This window comes from Camelus ferus, chromosome 2 (assembly GCF_009834535.1).
Source record: "Camelus ferus isolate YT-003-E chromosome 2, BCGSAC_Cfer_1.0, whole genome shotgun sequence".
NCBI classification, from domain to species: Eukaryota; Metazoa; Chordata; class Mammalia; order Artiodactyla; family Camelidae; genus Camelus; species Camelus ferus.
In genome coordinates, this window is record NC_045697.1 from 41765177 (window position 1) to 41781444 (window position 16268).

The 16268-nt window shown below is 35.4% G+C and overlaps 1 protein-coding gene across 7 annotated transcripts in view; it reads right to left on the bottom strand.

The window, feature by feature from the left end:
• ARHGAP24 (Rho GTPase activating protein 24) overlaps window positions 1-16268 on the bottom strand; it is a 635766-nt gene that overhangs the window by 29233 nt on the left and 590265 nt on the right. The window lies entirely within an intron of this gene.

Consider the following 16268-nt stretch of genomic DNA (forward strand, 5'->3'; position numbering starts at 1 on the left):
CAATTCCAAAAACAACAACAAAAACCTAACTAAAACCTTAAGGTGTAACTAGTAGATAAGTTTCGGAGATCTAATACACAGCATAGTAAATATAGTCAATAATACTGTGTTATAAACTGCAAAGTTGCTAAGAGGTTATATCTTATTGTTCTTATTACAAAAAAGAAAGTATAATTATGTGACCTCATAGAGATGCTAGCCAATCCTACAATGGCAATCATACTGTAATATATAAATGTAACAAACCAACACACGGTACACCTTAAACTTACATAGCTATATGTCAGTTATAGCCCAATACAAATAAATTAATTACTTTTAAAAATAAGTGCTGTCAGTTACAAAATTAATTAACACTTTTAAAAGTGAGTTAATATGGCCCTGGTGACTTGGGACCCAAGGTTCAATGTCATATCCAAATTTAACTTAGAAGTAACACTCAAATGCACATGATACATTCTTGTACTATAAGTGACACTAATATTGTTCAGACTCTTAAGATCTATGTTATGAAACAAAGTTTTTCCCATAAACTCTTCCTATAGAAACTAAATCTGTGGTCAATAGAGCTACAAAGATTTTTGTATTAAACTAAGATCGTATTCATATCAATAATGTATATAATTGCTTAGAATAAGTATTGACCTAAGGAATTATTTGAAAATTACTAATACTAAAGAGATTATAGACAGCCTGTCTGCAAACATTCTAAGTGTGCGCGTGTGTATCTATATGCTATATATACATATATGCACATACTACACACATACAGGTACTACATACATATACAGATATATTTTGCTCTTTTTAAAGTTTTTTAAAAACATCCAGTTGGTTTTATGGTATGAAGAAAATTAATCAAGGCTGTCTTTGATTGTATATGTTGGACTGTGTTCTCTCTCCTCGGTGCTAGCAGATCTTCATTGTATTTTTTTTATAACTGTCTCAAGAGAAAACTCAAGCCTTTGAGGTTCCACAGAGCATCTCTAGCTGCCAATGGATGAAGCAGTTAGTTTGCTATTTTTAATAAACACAGGCATTCCTAATCTAGATTGGGAGTCATGGTGGGGTAATATCCACGCATTAACACTTTCTCTAGCTGTTCTGTGAAACGTAACTTCCTAAATTCATGAAGTATAAAATATATGCCAGGAAATGCAGGAATGATTAAAAAGATTAGAAGACGTTGTCGATTCAGACGACCTATTTTCAGGTGGATATAAAGAAACTACTCCCAGTAAAAGATACAAAAAAAAAATCATTTACATACATCTTCAAATTATACTTAACAAATAGTACTTATTTTTCACTGGATTATGTGACTGTATTTTGAGAGAAGGGGACTAAGAACTTCTTGCTGACCTCACATTTCCCCCAGGGATGGCTCAGAAATAAAGACAACTGAGAGGAATAATACACATTCTCTAAGTAAACTATGGTTATGCAACTGTCTAATTGGATGTAAACGGTGATCTTCCATTTCTTGCTAAAATGGGATATGCTGTCTTTCCTAACATTTCACTCCTGATGTACAGACGTGAAGGGTTCTTTCATGGAGGGTGTGCATTTCTCCACTAGCTTTCATGTCTTTACATTAGTACTTGTAAGTACCTGAGACCTTATTACGTAGCCCTTTCTTGCTTCAGTTGTACCCGGGACTTCAAGTGTTACAGGTTGTAATTTCAGTTTCATATGGGCTCCAAAATCTTGGCAAACAGTTAATGAACTTGACTTAGCTAAAATAGAGAAGTTACAGCTGTATTTAGTTGCTTTACAATTTTATGTTGTCTACCTACATATTTTTCCCTTTACTAAACTCTGTAGATGGAGTTTCACGAAAAACAAAGTAAATGTGATCATTATAGTACATTCAACAATTAGTTGTTTTCTAGAGATTTCAGATTATGCAGTCAAGAATTTTCCAGAGAAGCATTATTGATGTTCTGATGCTGACGGGGTGTATTTATGCTAAAAATATATTTAAAATTTCCCCAACAGCATTTAAAATCCATATACGTAATTTAGTATTTCCATTTTTTAATAAAAAATAAAACAGAGCTAAACATCACAAATAATTTTTCTAGATAATCAAGACTAAATAGCAACCAAAGTTTCCTTAATGTATCTTTTTTTTTTTATTATTAATGTGTCTTTAACACTGATCCTTTTGCATGTTGCCCACTTCCTTTTGTAACCATCACAAGCTCGGAAAATTCTGATTATCTGATTCTAGGATAAACCACAAAGGTTACAAACATTCTTTGCCAGAAAAGTGATTTTCTTCCAATAAAGTCAATAAGGTTGAAAAGAAAACCTTGGTGCCTTAAGAAGGAGATGAGAATAGAGGCCCAGTTTTACGCTGTTGAATCTCTATCTCATAGTGTTATCTAACTCACAAATATTTTCTAGTATATCCAGGTGGATCTACAAATTAACACCCAAACTGTTCAGGTCTATGCAAAACTTGTTCCTTCTCTGAACACTTCAACCATCTCTTATTACAACACAAAAGCATTCTTTACTTATGAGCTAAATGATACAATTTCAGTTTATTAATATGTATATATTGGGGGGAAGGATAAACGTTTTAAAAGAATCCAGTTATATATTTTTGTGGATTTCAAATTAAACTGCTGGCATGCTCCTTGTTGGAAAGTATACTTTGCTACCACATGTATGTACATTTATATATTATATTCATGCTGTTTCTTACTTGGACTATTTTTAAGAAAGGTCAGTGTAAGTGGGAAGAGAGGCAAACAAAATTATATTGAGAAGAAGTTAGGAGTTTTGTTTTTATTTTTGTGTTTTGTGATAAATCAAAATCTAGTTATACTTTCAAAGTATAATGCATCCGTATTCAGGAGCACTTATGGAGTACAAAACAAACAGAGGTACTGGTTTAAGTTAGAGCTGTGGCTTTTATGAAATTGTGTTCCCATTCATAAGATTATGACTCTACATTATCACCAATAGTTTTGCCCTAGTTGACAAAAATGATACTTTAACAGGATTTGAGAAGTTGTTTTAAAACACAACAGTTTTCAAATTTCCTGAATTCTAATCTATGAAAATAAGCGCATGAATTGCCTACTTACCGAGACACCAGAAATACTTGCACTCTTTTATCCAACAAATGTGTTCAAAATATATGCCTTGTATCCATTTACTCAACAAAGATTTATCAAATGCCTGCATCGTGTCAGACGTTTTTCTAGGTGCTAGGGTTAGGAAAGGTGCTCAAGAGTCAGAAAATTCTTTACTTTGAGCTCATACTCTAGTTATCCATGTAGAGTTTTCCTTTATGAAGTCAGAGTTTTAAATGTGTTGGCCACAATGAGAGCCTCATGAGTACGTCTATGCCTGTTCTTGTGATATCACAGAAGTTCACTTCAATCCTGGATATTCCCAGAATATTATGGCTGCTTTTTTTTTTTTTTAGCAATTTTTCAACAATTTCCTCATAATAAATTATCAAGATAACCAGAAAAAAATCAAACATTTAAAAACTATATGCCTCCTAATGTATGAATGACTCACAAGCACATAAAAAGATAGAAAACATCAGTAGTCATTAAGGAAATGCAGACTAAAACAACAACGAGATACCATTTCACACCCACTAGAATGGCTAGGAGAAAAAACTGGAATACATAGATTGCTGGTAGAAATATAAAATGTTGCAACCAATTGGGGACACAGTTTGGCAACTCCTCAAATGTTAAACGTAGATATGACCCAGCAATACCACTTCTAAGTGTACACCCAAGAGAAATGAAAACTTATGACCACACAAAAACTTGTACATGCATGTTCACAGCAGCATTATTCGTAAAAGCCAAAAATCAGAAACAACTGCAATATCTACCAAGTGATGAGTGAACAAACTCCAGTATATCCACAAAGTAAAGTTCTATTCATCAATCCAAAGCAGCAAACTACTAATACACGTTGACACGTGGACAAACCTCAAAAGTATTGTGCTAAGTAAATAAAGCTGATACAAGAAACCATATACTGAATAATTCTATTTTTACAAAGTGTTCAGAAAAGGGAGAAATCTATAGAGACAGAAAGTATGTTAGTGGTTGCCTGAGGAGGTTACCGCTGAGAATAACGGTAAATGGCATTGGAGATGCTATTTGAGTGATGAAAATGTTCTAAAACTAATACATGGCAATGGTTGCATAACTTGGTAAATTTGTTAAAAATCATTGAATTGTACCCTTGAAATGGATGAATTGCATGGTATGTACAACATGACTCAGTAAGTTTATTTCAGAAAATATGTATCTCAAAGGGATGTCCTTTCACCAAGCTCATGCAAGAATATTTACTTATAAGACACACAAAAACACACTTTTAGAACGTAAAACCTTACAGACATCTTATTTCCTTCAGTAGGAATTGCTATGGAGATTTCAAAAAAGAAATGAAGACATCCTGAATTAAAACACTGAAGATTTTACAATTAAGCACTAGCTTCTGTACTACATAGATTCAAGCATATCACTTTTTCTTATATAAAATGTTAAACTCATCCTCATTGACATCATGATACTAGCAATGACAATAAGTGTGCTAAGTGTCTTATTCACATTGTACCATTTACTCCTGGTGTTTTTGTTCCATTTTGCTTTATTTTTAAGTGCATAACTACAACTCTGGGGAGGTTAAGCATAATTTCCATTTTACATATGAGGAAACTAGGAGTTTGGAGAAGTTAAGTAACAAGTCTCAGACTTTTAACATAGGTAGTAAATGGTACCTGTCTCTCCTCAAAGCCTAAACTCATCCTACACTGCTTCCTTGCAAATAAGTACACAAATGTCAATGGATAGATATGCCACATACTGGGAAGCTTCTTGGTTAATTGGCTATTTTTATTCATCACTCAATCAGGTTTCAGGGAAGTAAGCTCAAATTTATTCAAAGCTAAATTGAAAGGGAAGTGAAATTCATGTCCCCAGCTTCAGATGTACAAGCTCTTTAGATACATCACCAAGAGAGTGAGCACAATGGAACATGACAGATGTCTAGCTAACAACCTGTCCTACATGAAATATTTAGTATGCATCCATTCGGATGAGTGCTTTGCACATATGAAATATTTGCCTTTAAAGCTTATTAATTTTTCAGACCTTGATATGTTTACAAGAGGGTTTCATGGAACCCTTGCAAGTTACACCCATTGTTCAAATTAGATAAGAAGCCAAGCATTCAGGGAAGTAGGCCTGTCAGTCCTATTGAAGAGTGATCTGACTATTTCCCAGACTGTGGGCTATCCCAAGTCCAGTGCCACACGGGAAGAACATTACATCCTATTACACAGTAGGAGCACTAGTCCATTTTCCATTGCCTTCCAATCCTCCCAATTATATCAAGTAGGAAGCCCCAGCTGGGGATGAGAGAAGTGCTCAAGTGGTACTAGCACCTGCCAATCCCCATTTTCATCAGATAAACAGAGATTCCAAGGGTCAGAGTCTTCCCAAAGCAGCTGTGTTCAGATGCCATTTAATAACATGCTTTGCTGTCATTGCATTTATGCATATCAACCTTGTATTTATGGCAAGTGGTGCTGGTTTTCAACTAAAAATAATATCAAGTTCCTTTCACAACAAAATTGTTTTAAAAAACAGTGAAAAAGTTTAAAGAAAAATATCAGTAAGCCAAGTACAGGTGTTTTACAACGATGGCTAAAATCATGGTGGTCCTATGTAAATGACGGAAGTTTGAGAAGTACTGTAAGATGATGGTTATCAACCTTGTCAAGCCATCATAACATCTAAGAATTGCATCAAAAATAGGAACATTAAGAGTTACCATGGCTAAATATCTAGTTGCTCAGGACTTTTGAGGGCTAGGCCCTATCTGCACTTCAGAGGATCATTTACGTTGCTGGAAACAGGTAGCCAGTTTGCTACTTACACATTCAGAGCGTGCGTTAGACAAACACCTGGGAGTCTGTCCTTTGCTCTTCCAACCCTTTACCTAGTCACATGCCTTCAAGCTATCACTTCCTTTCTTCACTTTCCTCCATCAACCCGATCTTTTATTTACACTATGATACAAAAGCTCTATACCCATAGTGTGCTATCAAACTCCCCAGTGTTTGAGTTTTTCCATGGATCAAAAGATAAAGGTGCAGGGATGTACTTTTCAAGCCATTCTAAAGTTTCAGACTCATTTTAGCAGATGGGAAATTGTATATTTCACACATAAACTGTATACCCTAGAAAGTGATTTATCTTTCAGAGTAGTGAAAGACATGCTTGGCCCAGTCAGAACTAATGTGCTGCTTCCAATAATGCCAGGAGATTGATTTATTTCCCCATTTCATATATGAGAAAACCGAGGCACATCACTTCAAATGAGCAGTTTCCCTTTAACCCACACTCCTGCAGCCCATAGTCTGGTTACTATTTCCAAGGCTATGGTCAGAGCACCATGCATATAAGAATTACATGGGGATTTGCTTGAAATGCTGATTCCTAGGTATCCTCCAACCCTTTAAATCAGAATGAGAGTCAGTGGGGTCCAGGCATCTGAATCTTGAGATCTCTCTCTGGGCCATTCTTATACAAACTAATGTTTGAGACTCTCTACTGTCTCTGCAGTGCTCCGCCTTTCAGGTTCACCTTCTATAACTCAGAGCAGTCATGCTCAAAGCTGTATTGCTCCCCAGAGGGTAAAATTAAAATATGCATCTGGCTTTTCTGTCTCCAAAATTTTAGAGTTGTTTTTTCATTTTATCCCTGTAGACTTGCAGTTTGTTAGTGATTCTAAGTCAGTCACCAAAACAAGTAAAAAATAAGCACAATGAGAGAAGAGGAGGAGGGACAAGGGCAGAACGAGCTCAGAGGAAGGGAGGGCAGCTGGGGTACCTCGGACAGCAGCTGTTTTATGGGATTCTTGGACACAGAGTGCAAAACCACTGGCTTCTCCAGCCACAGCCCTTGCTCTTGAACGCTGGGTTGTAAGTGCATAGTTCTTTTGTTGCTGAGCAATTAACGCGTGGGTGGTGACACCCATGTGGCCATTTTTCACCCTACCTTCCCGGCTCTTCCAAACTGTATCCGAACAGCTGATGCCATCTGGAGAGCTTTGGAAACGAAATAATACTTGGCTTCCAATCTCACTTTACACATTTTGTATTTAACTTTTGTCCCGTCAAAGTGGGAAATTTAATATAAAATGTTATATTTTCATTTGTTTTCACTTCAAAACAGAAATAATGAAGAAATGAATGGTTAGGAACTCCGACATCTGTTGTTTGTTACAGCTGACATAAACTTATTAAGTACAAATTTTTTCAGGTCAGTGATAATGACCTTTCTCACAAAATTCACTTTGGTCAAGGAGTCTGTGGGAATGCGTCCTCTAACTGTAGGAACAGTAAGTCACGCATACGTGAAAATCAAACTTGAACCTCAGCACTAGGAAAACAGCATTTGCTATTATTAAGGAAGAGCAGGAAGTGCATGGTTTCATAAAAGCCAGCACGTGCACCTGCAATCTCTCTAAATTCAAGTAGCGTGTGCTCCAAATTTCTTTTTCTCAAACTGTCTTTTTTTCTCTCCCCTAAGATAAAATATTTCTTCTCAATCAAATATGAAACATGAACTTCCAAGCAGATTCATAGCTTCAAAAGCACAGGCTGATTTATGAATGCAGACACTCATCAGCATAGGACTGATGTAGGCAAACACTGAAAAGAACAGAAGCAGAGTTAAATAAATCCTATATAACAATATAATGAATTATTATATTCTCCTTGAAATCAGGATTGCGAAAACAACTCAGTGACATGGGAAGTTGTTTATGACCGATATAATGTTAACAAGAAAAGGCAAGATGTAAAAAACTATGCAATTCCAATATTTGTATGTATACATAAATGTATTTGGATATATCAATATATTTAAGTCTCTACATATCTACTTACTTATATATATAGCAAGAACTTTCTGGATGTTTAATTTTGAAATGTTTATCTTTCCTTCTTCTAGTTGTCTATGTTCTAAATTATATACAAAATGTTATACCTTAAAATATGGTTTTAATGATATTTACATTAAATTTTAATAACACTTTATACTTTAATAATTCTAAAATGTTATTAAAAAGTTTACTTTAAAATTCAAATTTTAGGGCTTAGCATTAGAGCTACAATAATATGGGGTCTTAAATTAAATTAATTAAAATTAGAGATTATCTTTGCAGAATTCCTGTAAGAATTTCTTTCCAGACTTTAATAAATACAAAGATGAAAGCTAAATCTCTTAAATAACACATAAGCTTTATTAGAATAAACAAGGGAAAATATTTATTCATTCTTACTCTTTAACATATTTCACAAAGAAAAATTTCTGTACTTTGCTTTATATCCTAATAGCTAGTCCAAACACTATGCAATCTGTACTTTTTAATAGATTCTTTTAAAAATCATTTTGATGGTGAACATGGGTGAGATTAACTTGAACTAGCAAATGTTCCCAGGCAGTTTATCTTCATATCCCCAAGTTGAAACCTGAGTGAGGACCTGGTCATGCAAAATTTTAAACTTAGCCAACTGACTCAAAAAGCAGGTGGGGCAGAACACCCTACTTGGATGCATTTCTGAAAATCACCTCACTCTCCTTGGGAAATTATGGATCATTTATTCCCTAGCAGTGTAGTTTACAATTACATTTGGCCCCAAATATGTTACTCTTGCCTTCTTATTTCACTGTCCATGGATCTGGGAATTCTTTTTTCTTTAAATCAGCAGAATCCTGTAATTTGCGTATGTGCTTCTCTAAGACTGAGAGACTCAAGCTTGACTATTTATCAAAACAAGCATATTCAGATCACCAGAGTTTGATACTGTGATATATTTTAGTTTTCATCTCTAGCTCCAGGTCAGAACTCCTAAAAACCTTGTAATTTCTTAAATGATAAGAATAATAGAGGAGGCCAAGATGGTGGAGCAGAAGGATGCTCATAGCTCACCTTCTCCCACGAGTACACCAAGACTGACATCCACGGACCCACCCAGCTGCTCAGAGCACCTGCTGAACTTTGACAGAACATTGCCTCTTCAAGAGACAAAATTCTCCACAAATCTGATACACAAGTTTATACTGTATAGCACAGGGAACTATATTCGATACCTTGTAGTAGCTTATGGTGAAAAGGACTATGAAAATGAATATATGTATATTCGATGTCTTGTAGTAGCTTATGGTGAAAAAGAATATGAAAATGATATATGTATATTTATGTATGACTGAAGCATTGTGCTGCACACCAGAAATTGACACAATATTGTAAACTGACTATACTTCAATAAAAAACAGTAAAAAAAAAAAGAGTAATAGAAATATCTTTTTAATTTTGGAACAAGAAAGGTGAAAGGAAAGTCTTTGTTATTCACAACAAGCCTCTTGCAACCACACAGGAGTTTATGTTAACGAAGTGACTTTGAGAAAGCTCCTAAAGATGATGCGGGGTGGGAGGGGTGAAGGGTGATGATGGAGGAGAAAATAATCACAGCATTACATGGCTGGACTTCAGCCCCACCTTCAGTCTGGGTGGGGGAGGGGAAGAGGGGCTGGAAATTCAGCACAATCACCAATGACCAGGGATTTAACCAATGTTACATGCCTGTGTAATAAAGCTCTCATAAAAATTTCCTCACTGAAGGGATGCAAAAAGCTTCTAGGTTAGGAGGGTAGCACATAAGATGAGGGATGGAAGCTCTGTGCCCTTCCCCATACCTGCCCTATGCATCTCTTTCATCTGGCTGTTCCTGAATTGTATCCTTTTGTAGGAATCCAGTAATCTAGTAACTGAACTGTTTTCCTGAGTTCTATGAGCTGTTTTAGCAAAAGACTGAACTCAAGGAACCTCTGATTTATAGCTGGTTGGTTAGAAATACAGGTGACAACCTGGGACTTGTGATTGGTGCTTGAAGTGAGAGAGGGGACAGTCTTGTAGAAGTGAGCCCAAAACCTGTGGGGTCTGCACTAACTCTGGGCAGTTAGTGCCAGAACTGATTAAATCATAGGGCACTCAATGGGTGTCCATCAAAAATTAGAGATTGCTTTTGTGGGAAACGCACACATTTGGTGTCAGGAGTGTTCTGTGGCTGAAGTAATAGAAAATGTTAGTTTTCCCTCACAGAGTGACCTTTTCTATTTAATCTGTAAATAAAATTATTCCATTTGCTTGTGAAATATCCTTCAATGGATTTCCATTTCACTCAGAATAAAAACAAAATTTCTTACTATAACCTACAGGGCTCTACAGGATCAACCTCCTTCACCACATCTCCCGGGACTGTACTCATGGTTCATTGTATTCCAGCCACAACGGCCTTCTTTACGTTCTTCAAACAAGCTGAGCTGATCCTGTCCCAAGGCCTTTGTACCTGCTGTGCTACCTGCACGGAGCCTCTCCCATGTCTTAGGTTTGGCAAACTTCCTGTTATTCACACACACACACTATAGCCTCAGGAAGATGTGTGTCGCCACTCCTTCACCCACTAATACATTAGCACATCATCCTAATCACTCTATGAAATTATTCTTGTACTGACTGTTGTTTATCTGCCCACCACTACTAATGCAAACGCCGGAAGAAGTGAACCTTGTCTTTTTTCATCTAGAACAATGTCTAAGACACAGTAAACACTCCTAAAGATGAATGAATGAGACAGATCATCTCCAAAGGTGACTGTCGATAATTTGTCCCATCCTATACTTACATGCCACTCTTTCATCAAGGAGTCAATTTTTAGTCCCTTTTAATTTAAGCTGGCCTTATGACTTACTTTTGACCAACAGCATTCAGTGGACGTGATATTGATGCCAGTTCTGAGCCTCGCCCTTAAGCCCAGCCCTTAATAAGCCTCGCAGTTTCCACGCTTATTGTCTGTGAGTCTTGAAACACTGTGTAAAGAGTTCTAGCAATTGGCTGAAGAGACAAGTCCTGAAGGCATATAAGACTGCAAAGAGAAAGAGAGAGGCCAACCAGCCCTCGGCCGGTTCAGCTGGCCCAGCTTAGGCACCAGACTCGGAAGGAGGCTGTAGGACACTGCGGCTGCACTAGACTGCGGCGACCAACACCACGCAGAACAGGGGCAAGGTGTCCCTGTCGAGCAACATCCAATTGCAGAATCGGAAAAATGAAAAAAAGTTTGGAGTGGTTTGCTGTGCAGCAACAGATAATTGACACCAGAAATTTGATGCCGCTACAGTAAAATCTGACATACATGGTATTGGCTTTGGAACCAGGCAGATTCTGGACAGTCAGTGAGGAAACTATTAGTAAGAGCTGGAAGAGCGATGAGAAAGTTGCTCTTAGAGGCTAGAGAGAAGTAAATGCTTATCAAGCAGTGGTGAAAAAATTAGCTACACTATTAGCTGCAGTAACTTGGAACACAACAAATGATCCTGGTGAGGCTAAAGAAGGAACTGTTCAACTTTGAAGAGTTGAGAGAACCTCCAGTGGCCTCAGGACAGTAGCTCCAGGTGGTAAAGGATTCTTAAAGCAAGAAATGGCCATAGAGCCAGGATAAAATCCAGGTGCTGTCCATGAAATATGACCCAAAGGTAGAGACCTTCATGTACCTTTATGTTGGATGTGACTGTGAAACCCCTTGTTAAAACCTCTGAAAGACTTCAGGTAGCACCTCACAGATTCTCTCACCATTTCAGAAGGATTTAGAAGCATCTTAAGATTGCTTAACAACATACCAACTCATGGACATGCACATGGAAAGGCCTGACGTAAAGAGATACATGGGTGTGACTTCGTCTCAGCAAGTGGAGTATAATTCGATACCTACAAGTTTTTTAAAGGAATTATGGCAACTTGGAATAAAAGAGACAATCAGTTCAAAAGGAATAGAAGCTTTGAGCAAATACCAACTACTCTGAGCTAAGAAGACAGACTGTAGTTCAGGGAAGTTGAAGAGGCTAGTGGCTAGCATTTCTGATGCAGACTGCTGAAAAGGAGAGAGTTTGGCAAAAAAAAGAAAGACTTTTTGAAATCTACACGTAGGTCTTCTTGAGTCTATCTAAATACCAAAACAAGCATGCAGAGGGTACAACACCAGTAGGGCTAAACTAAGAACAACTATCAGAGAATGAACAACCACCAGGAATAAGAGAACAGAAGAGAAAAAAAAAAAAAAAAAAAAGGAGAAAATCAATGACATTAAAACTGGTTCTTTTAAAAGTTTAATGAAATTTATAACACACTAGCTAGATTAAGGAAAAAAGATGTCACAAATTGCTCATATCATAAGTAAAAGAGGGGAAATCATTAAAGGTCTACAGACATTTCAGGAAAAAAAGAAAGGAAAAAGGAACATGGTGAACAACTTCACAACAATGAATTTGGAAAGTTATATGGACTGAACAAATTTTATTAAAGATAGAAATTACCAAATCTGGCACAAGAAGAATTAGAAAAGGTATACCTGAAGTCTTTCCCACAAAGATAACGTCTGGACTTGATGGTGTTGCTGGTAAATTTTGCCCAAGACTTATGGAGGAAATAATACAAACTACACATACTCTTTCAGAAAACAGAGGTAGAGAAACACCTTCCGACTAATTCTGAGGCCAGAATTTCTTTGATAACAAAACTAGTCAAAGACATTACAAGAAAAGAAATTGATAGGTCAATAGCCCTGGTGGATATAGGTCTAAAACTATCAACAAATCACTTCCAAGTCAGATACAGCAATATATTAAAAGGGTAATACATTACAACCAAATATGGCTTATCCTAGGAATGCAAAATTGCTTTAACACTTGAAAATCAGTCAGTGCAATTTACTACATTAACATAACACAGAGGAAGAATCAGATAATTTCCGCAATACATGCAAACATAGTGGATTTGATAAAATTCAATTCTCATTCATTATTAAAAGTGTCAGCAAACTAGAAATAAAAGATCATTTACAAACCTGATAAAGGGCATCTACACAAAACCTACAACTACCATCATGCCTCATAGTAAAAGACTAAAAACTCCTCTCCACATGTAAGTATGCCACTCACTACTATTGCAGAAGAGGTCTTAGCAAGTACAAAAAGTCAAGGAAAGAGAATACAAGGCTTACATATTGAAAAGGAAGAAATAAAACTCTTATTATATACAGTCAATGATCTTGTATACAGGAAATCCTAAGGGATCTTAAAAAAAAGAAACTCTCTAGAACTCATAAATGAATTTGCCAAGTTTGCAGGACATAAGAGCTCTCTATAAAAACATCATATTTGTATAATTTAGCAGTGAGTAATTAGAAAATTAAATATAAAACAATTATTATTTGTAGGAACATTTATAAACATTAAATACTTAAGGATAAATTTAACAAAATGGAGTAAGACTTTACATTGAAAATTATGAAACATTGTTGAAATACAAAAAGGTCTAATGAAATGTAGGGATGGGCTGTGTTCATGAATTAGAAGATTTCATATTTTTAAGATATTAATTTTCTCCTAATTGATTTCTAGGTTCAGTGAAATTTCTTTCAAAATCCTAATAGGCTTGTTTGTAGAAATTGACAAGCTTATACTATTTTTATAGAGATATAAATAACCTAGAATATTTTTTAAAAAATCTTGAAAACAAAGTTAGAGGATTTACCCCACTTGATTTTTAGACTTTAAAGAGGTAGTGATTTTCTCCTTAAACAGTCTCCTACAGATCTTTCCTCCTCTGTGTATGCCTGCCACTTCTTTCCATTAAGTTTTGGAGTTTATTTTCCTTCCCCTTGAATCCAGGCTGGCCCTGTTTTGTGACTTGCTTTGACCAATGCAATGTTTACAAGCTTCTAGCTTCACTCGGAATCCTCAACCATCATGTTAACGGGTCTGACTAATCTCTAGAGATAAAGGTGGCATGAAGGGAAGCTCTATTGGATGTGAGACTACAAAGAGAGAGAGAAAGGACCACGCAGCCTCCAGCCATTTTAGTCACCTCAGACAGGGCTCCAGATGTGTGAATGAAGTCATCTTGGATTCATGCGTAGGAGAAATGAGCACACTCTGGCCAAGTCCTGCCTAAGTTGCTGATTTCCGAGCAAATGATTGGCTGTTACTGCTTATGCTGTAAAGTTCACGGGTGGTTCAATACACCATTGTAGAAACCGGAAACCGTGAGTGACTCTTTTTCTCCACGTTGGTTAGCAACGTTATCATGTCGCCATGTTGTGTCTGACGCTGAAATACCCTTTGCTACTCTTGTCTATAGATTTTCTAGTAAACAGGTAGTTTTGTTAACTACACTTCAAAAACTAAAAGATGAGGAAATGTTTACACAACATGAAATTAATAAAAATATCTTTCTGATTAAATTTCTGATTATAAAAGTAATGGATGCTTACTGAATTTATAGTATTAAAAAGAGGAGAATATCACCCATTATTTCACAAAATTAATATTTATCTTTGGCTATATTTTCTTCAGTCTCTATGTATTGATGCATTTTATACAAAACAAATACATTTTTCATGTTTAGGATCATATTTTATATGAAGTTGCATAATACTTCATTGTCAGCTTATAGTTATCAAGAAACAATTGCTTATAGGGCACATCTCTTCTTATAGGTACCCTAAAATATATTAAGCATCCTCCCATTCTCACATAGTAGCAGGGATCTGCTAAAAGAACCAAATTTTAAATACCTCTAATCAAAAGAATTTTTAATATATAAACTTTGCTATCAACATCACCTGACATATTTAAGCCATATATAAATATAAAGAAAAAGGATCATTGAAATTTATCAGTAATTTATCAATGTCACATGAAGTTCCTCATAGAGGATGTTGCTTACCCCATAATGTGGTAGTTTATTATACAGCGCTCACAGACAAACTGATTTTCGAATTTTGGAACAAAAAACTGCATTTCTCCTAGGTAAACCATTGTTTATGTCTTGCAGACAGGTCTGAATTATAGAACTACTAATCTTTTTTCTTTTTACTTTTCAAAATATAGAATAAGAAATGGGGCTCTCCAACCAAAACTGTATCTACATTTTTAAATTTGTTCTTTGACCCTAGTTTTGAATTCATTTCTTTACCTCCACATTTAATTTTTCTCTCTCAGAGGTAATTTATGAATCTTTATAAACTGTCTGTAATACTTTTTGTAAAAAGGTGGTATTTTTATCAATTAATTTATCTTGTCTTATTTTTCAATTTATCATTATATAATTAGTTTTTCCAAAATTTTAATAACTATATAAGGTTTTATCATATTAACCACAATCTACTGCTAGAGATAATAGATTGGTGTTCATTTTAACTATTACAAAAATTCTTATAAGTAACTTTGCACTTCAGTTTTTTCCATATATCTGATTTTTTTAGGGCTAGACTTTCCTGCTTAAAGGGAAATTTCTTTAGAGAGAACTATGATGATGTTCTCTAACCATCAGGGTGCCTACCTCAACACACCTTGCTAGCATTGAGTAGTATCATTGTTCAGGATTTTGTTAATGTGACCAGAAAAGGGCATCGAATGAGTTAACATCAATTTTTTGGATTATAAACACAAGCCCATAATCTCAATGATGCTTCTTTTATCTCATATCATGTACTCAAGAGTCTTCTAGTCTATCTGTTCTGTAGATCTGTATCTATCCATGTCATAACTCTATGCTTTCAAAAAGAAATACTACTTAGTAGGCAATTTTTAATTTTCAAGTATCAAAAATATTCTTATCCACAAAGTCTAATACTGAGAATCTCTCCTAAGAAAGTAATCCAAAACTAGAAAATATTTATATGAATGTATACCCACTACAACATTATTTATAATAGTGAAAACGCCACAACATAAATGTCCAGCATTACTGAAGCAGTTCTGAACAATATACCTGTAGAGTAAAATATAGTTATTAAAAATTATGCTTATGGAGGTTGCCAATGATCAGATGTCAAATTAGAATATGTTGAAATAAAAGCATATTTTTCAACTATTGATATGAAAAAACTCTGCTACAAATGTTGAATTAATACTATCAGGATAAAAGGCTTTTTTTCTACTGAATTAAAAAAACTGAAGAGAAGGAGGTAACTCACCAAATATTATCAGCGTTCCACTGAATTAGTGGAGTTATGGATGCTTTGAGCATTCTTTCTCTGGAACTTCCATGATTTCCTGAATTTTACCATGCTATATTCCTCTCTTTGTTTCCTCCCAAATCTATTCTAAATTCAGGTGGAGATATATATTTTAAAATATAATGCTTTT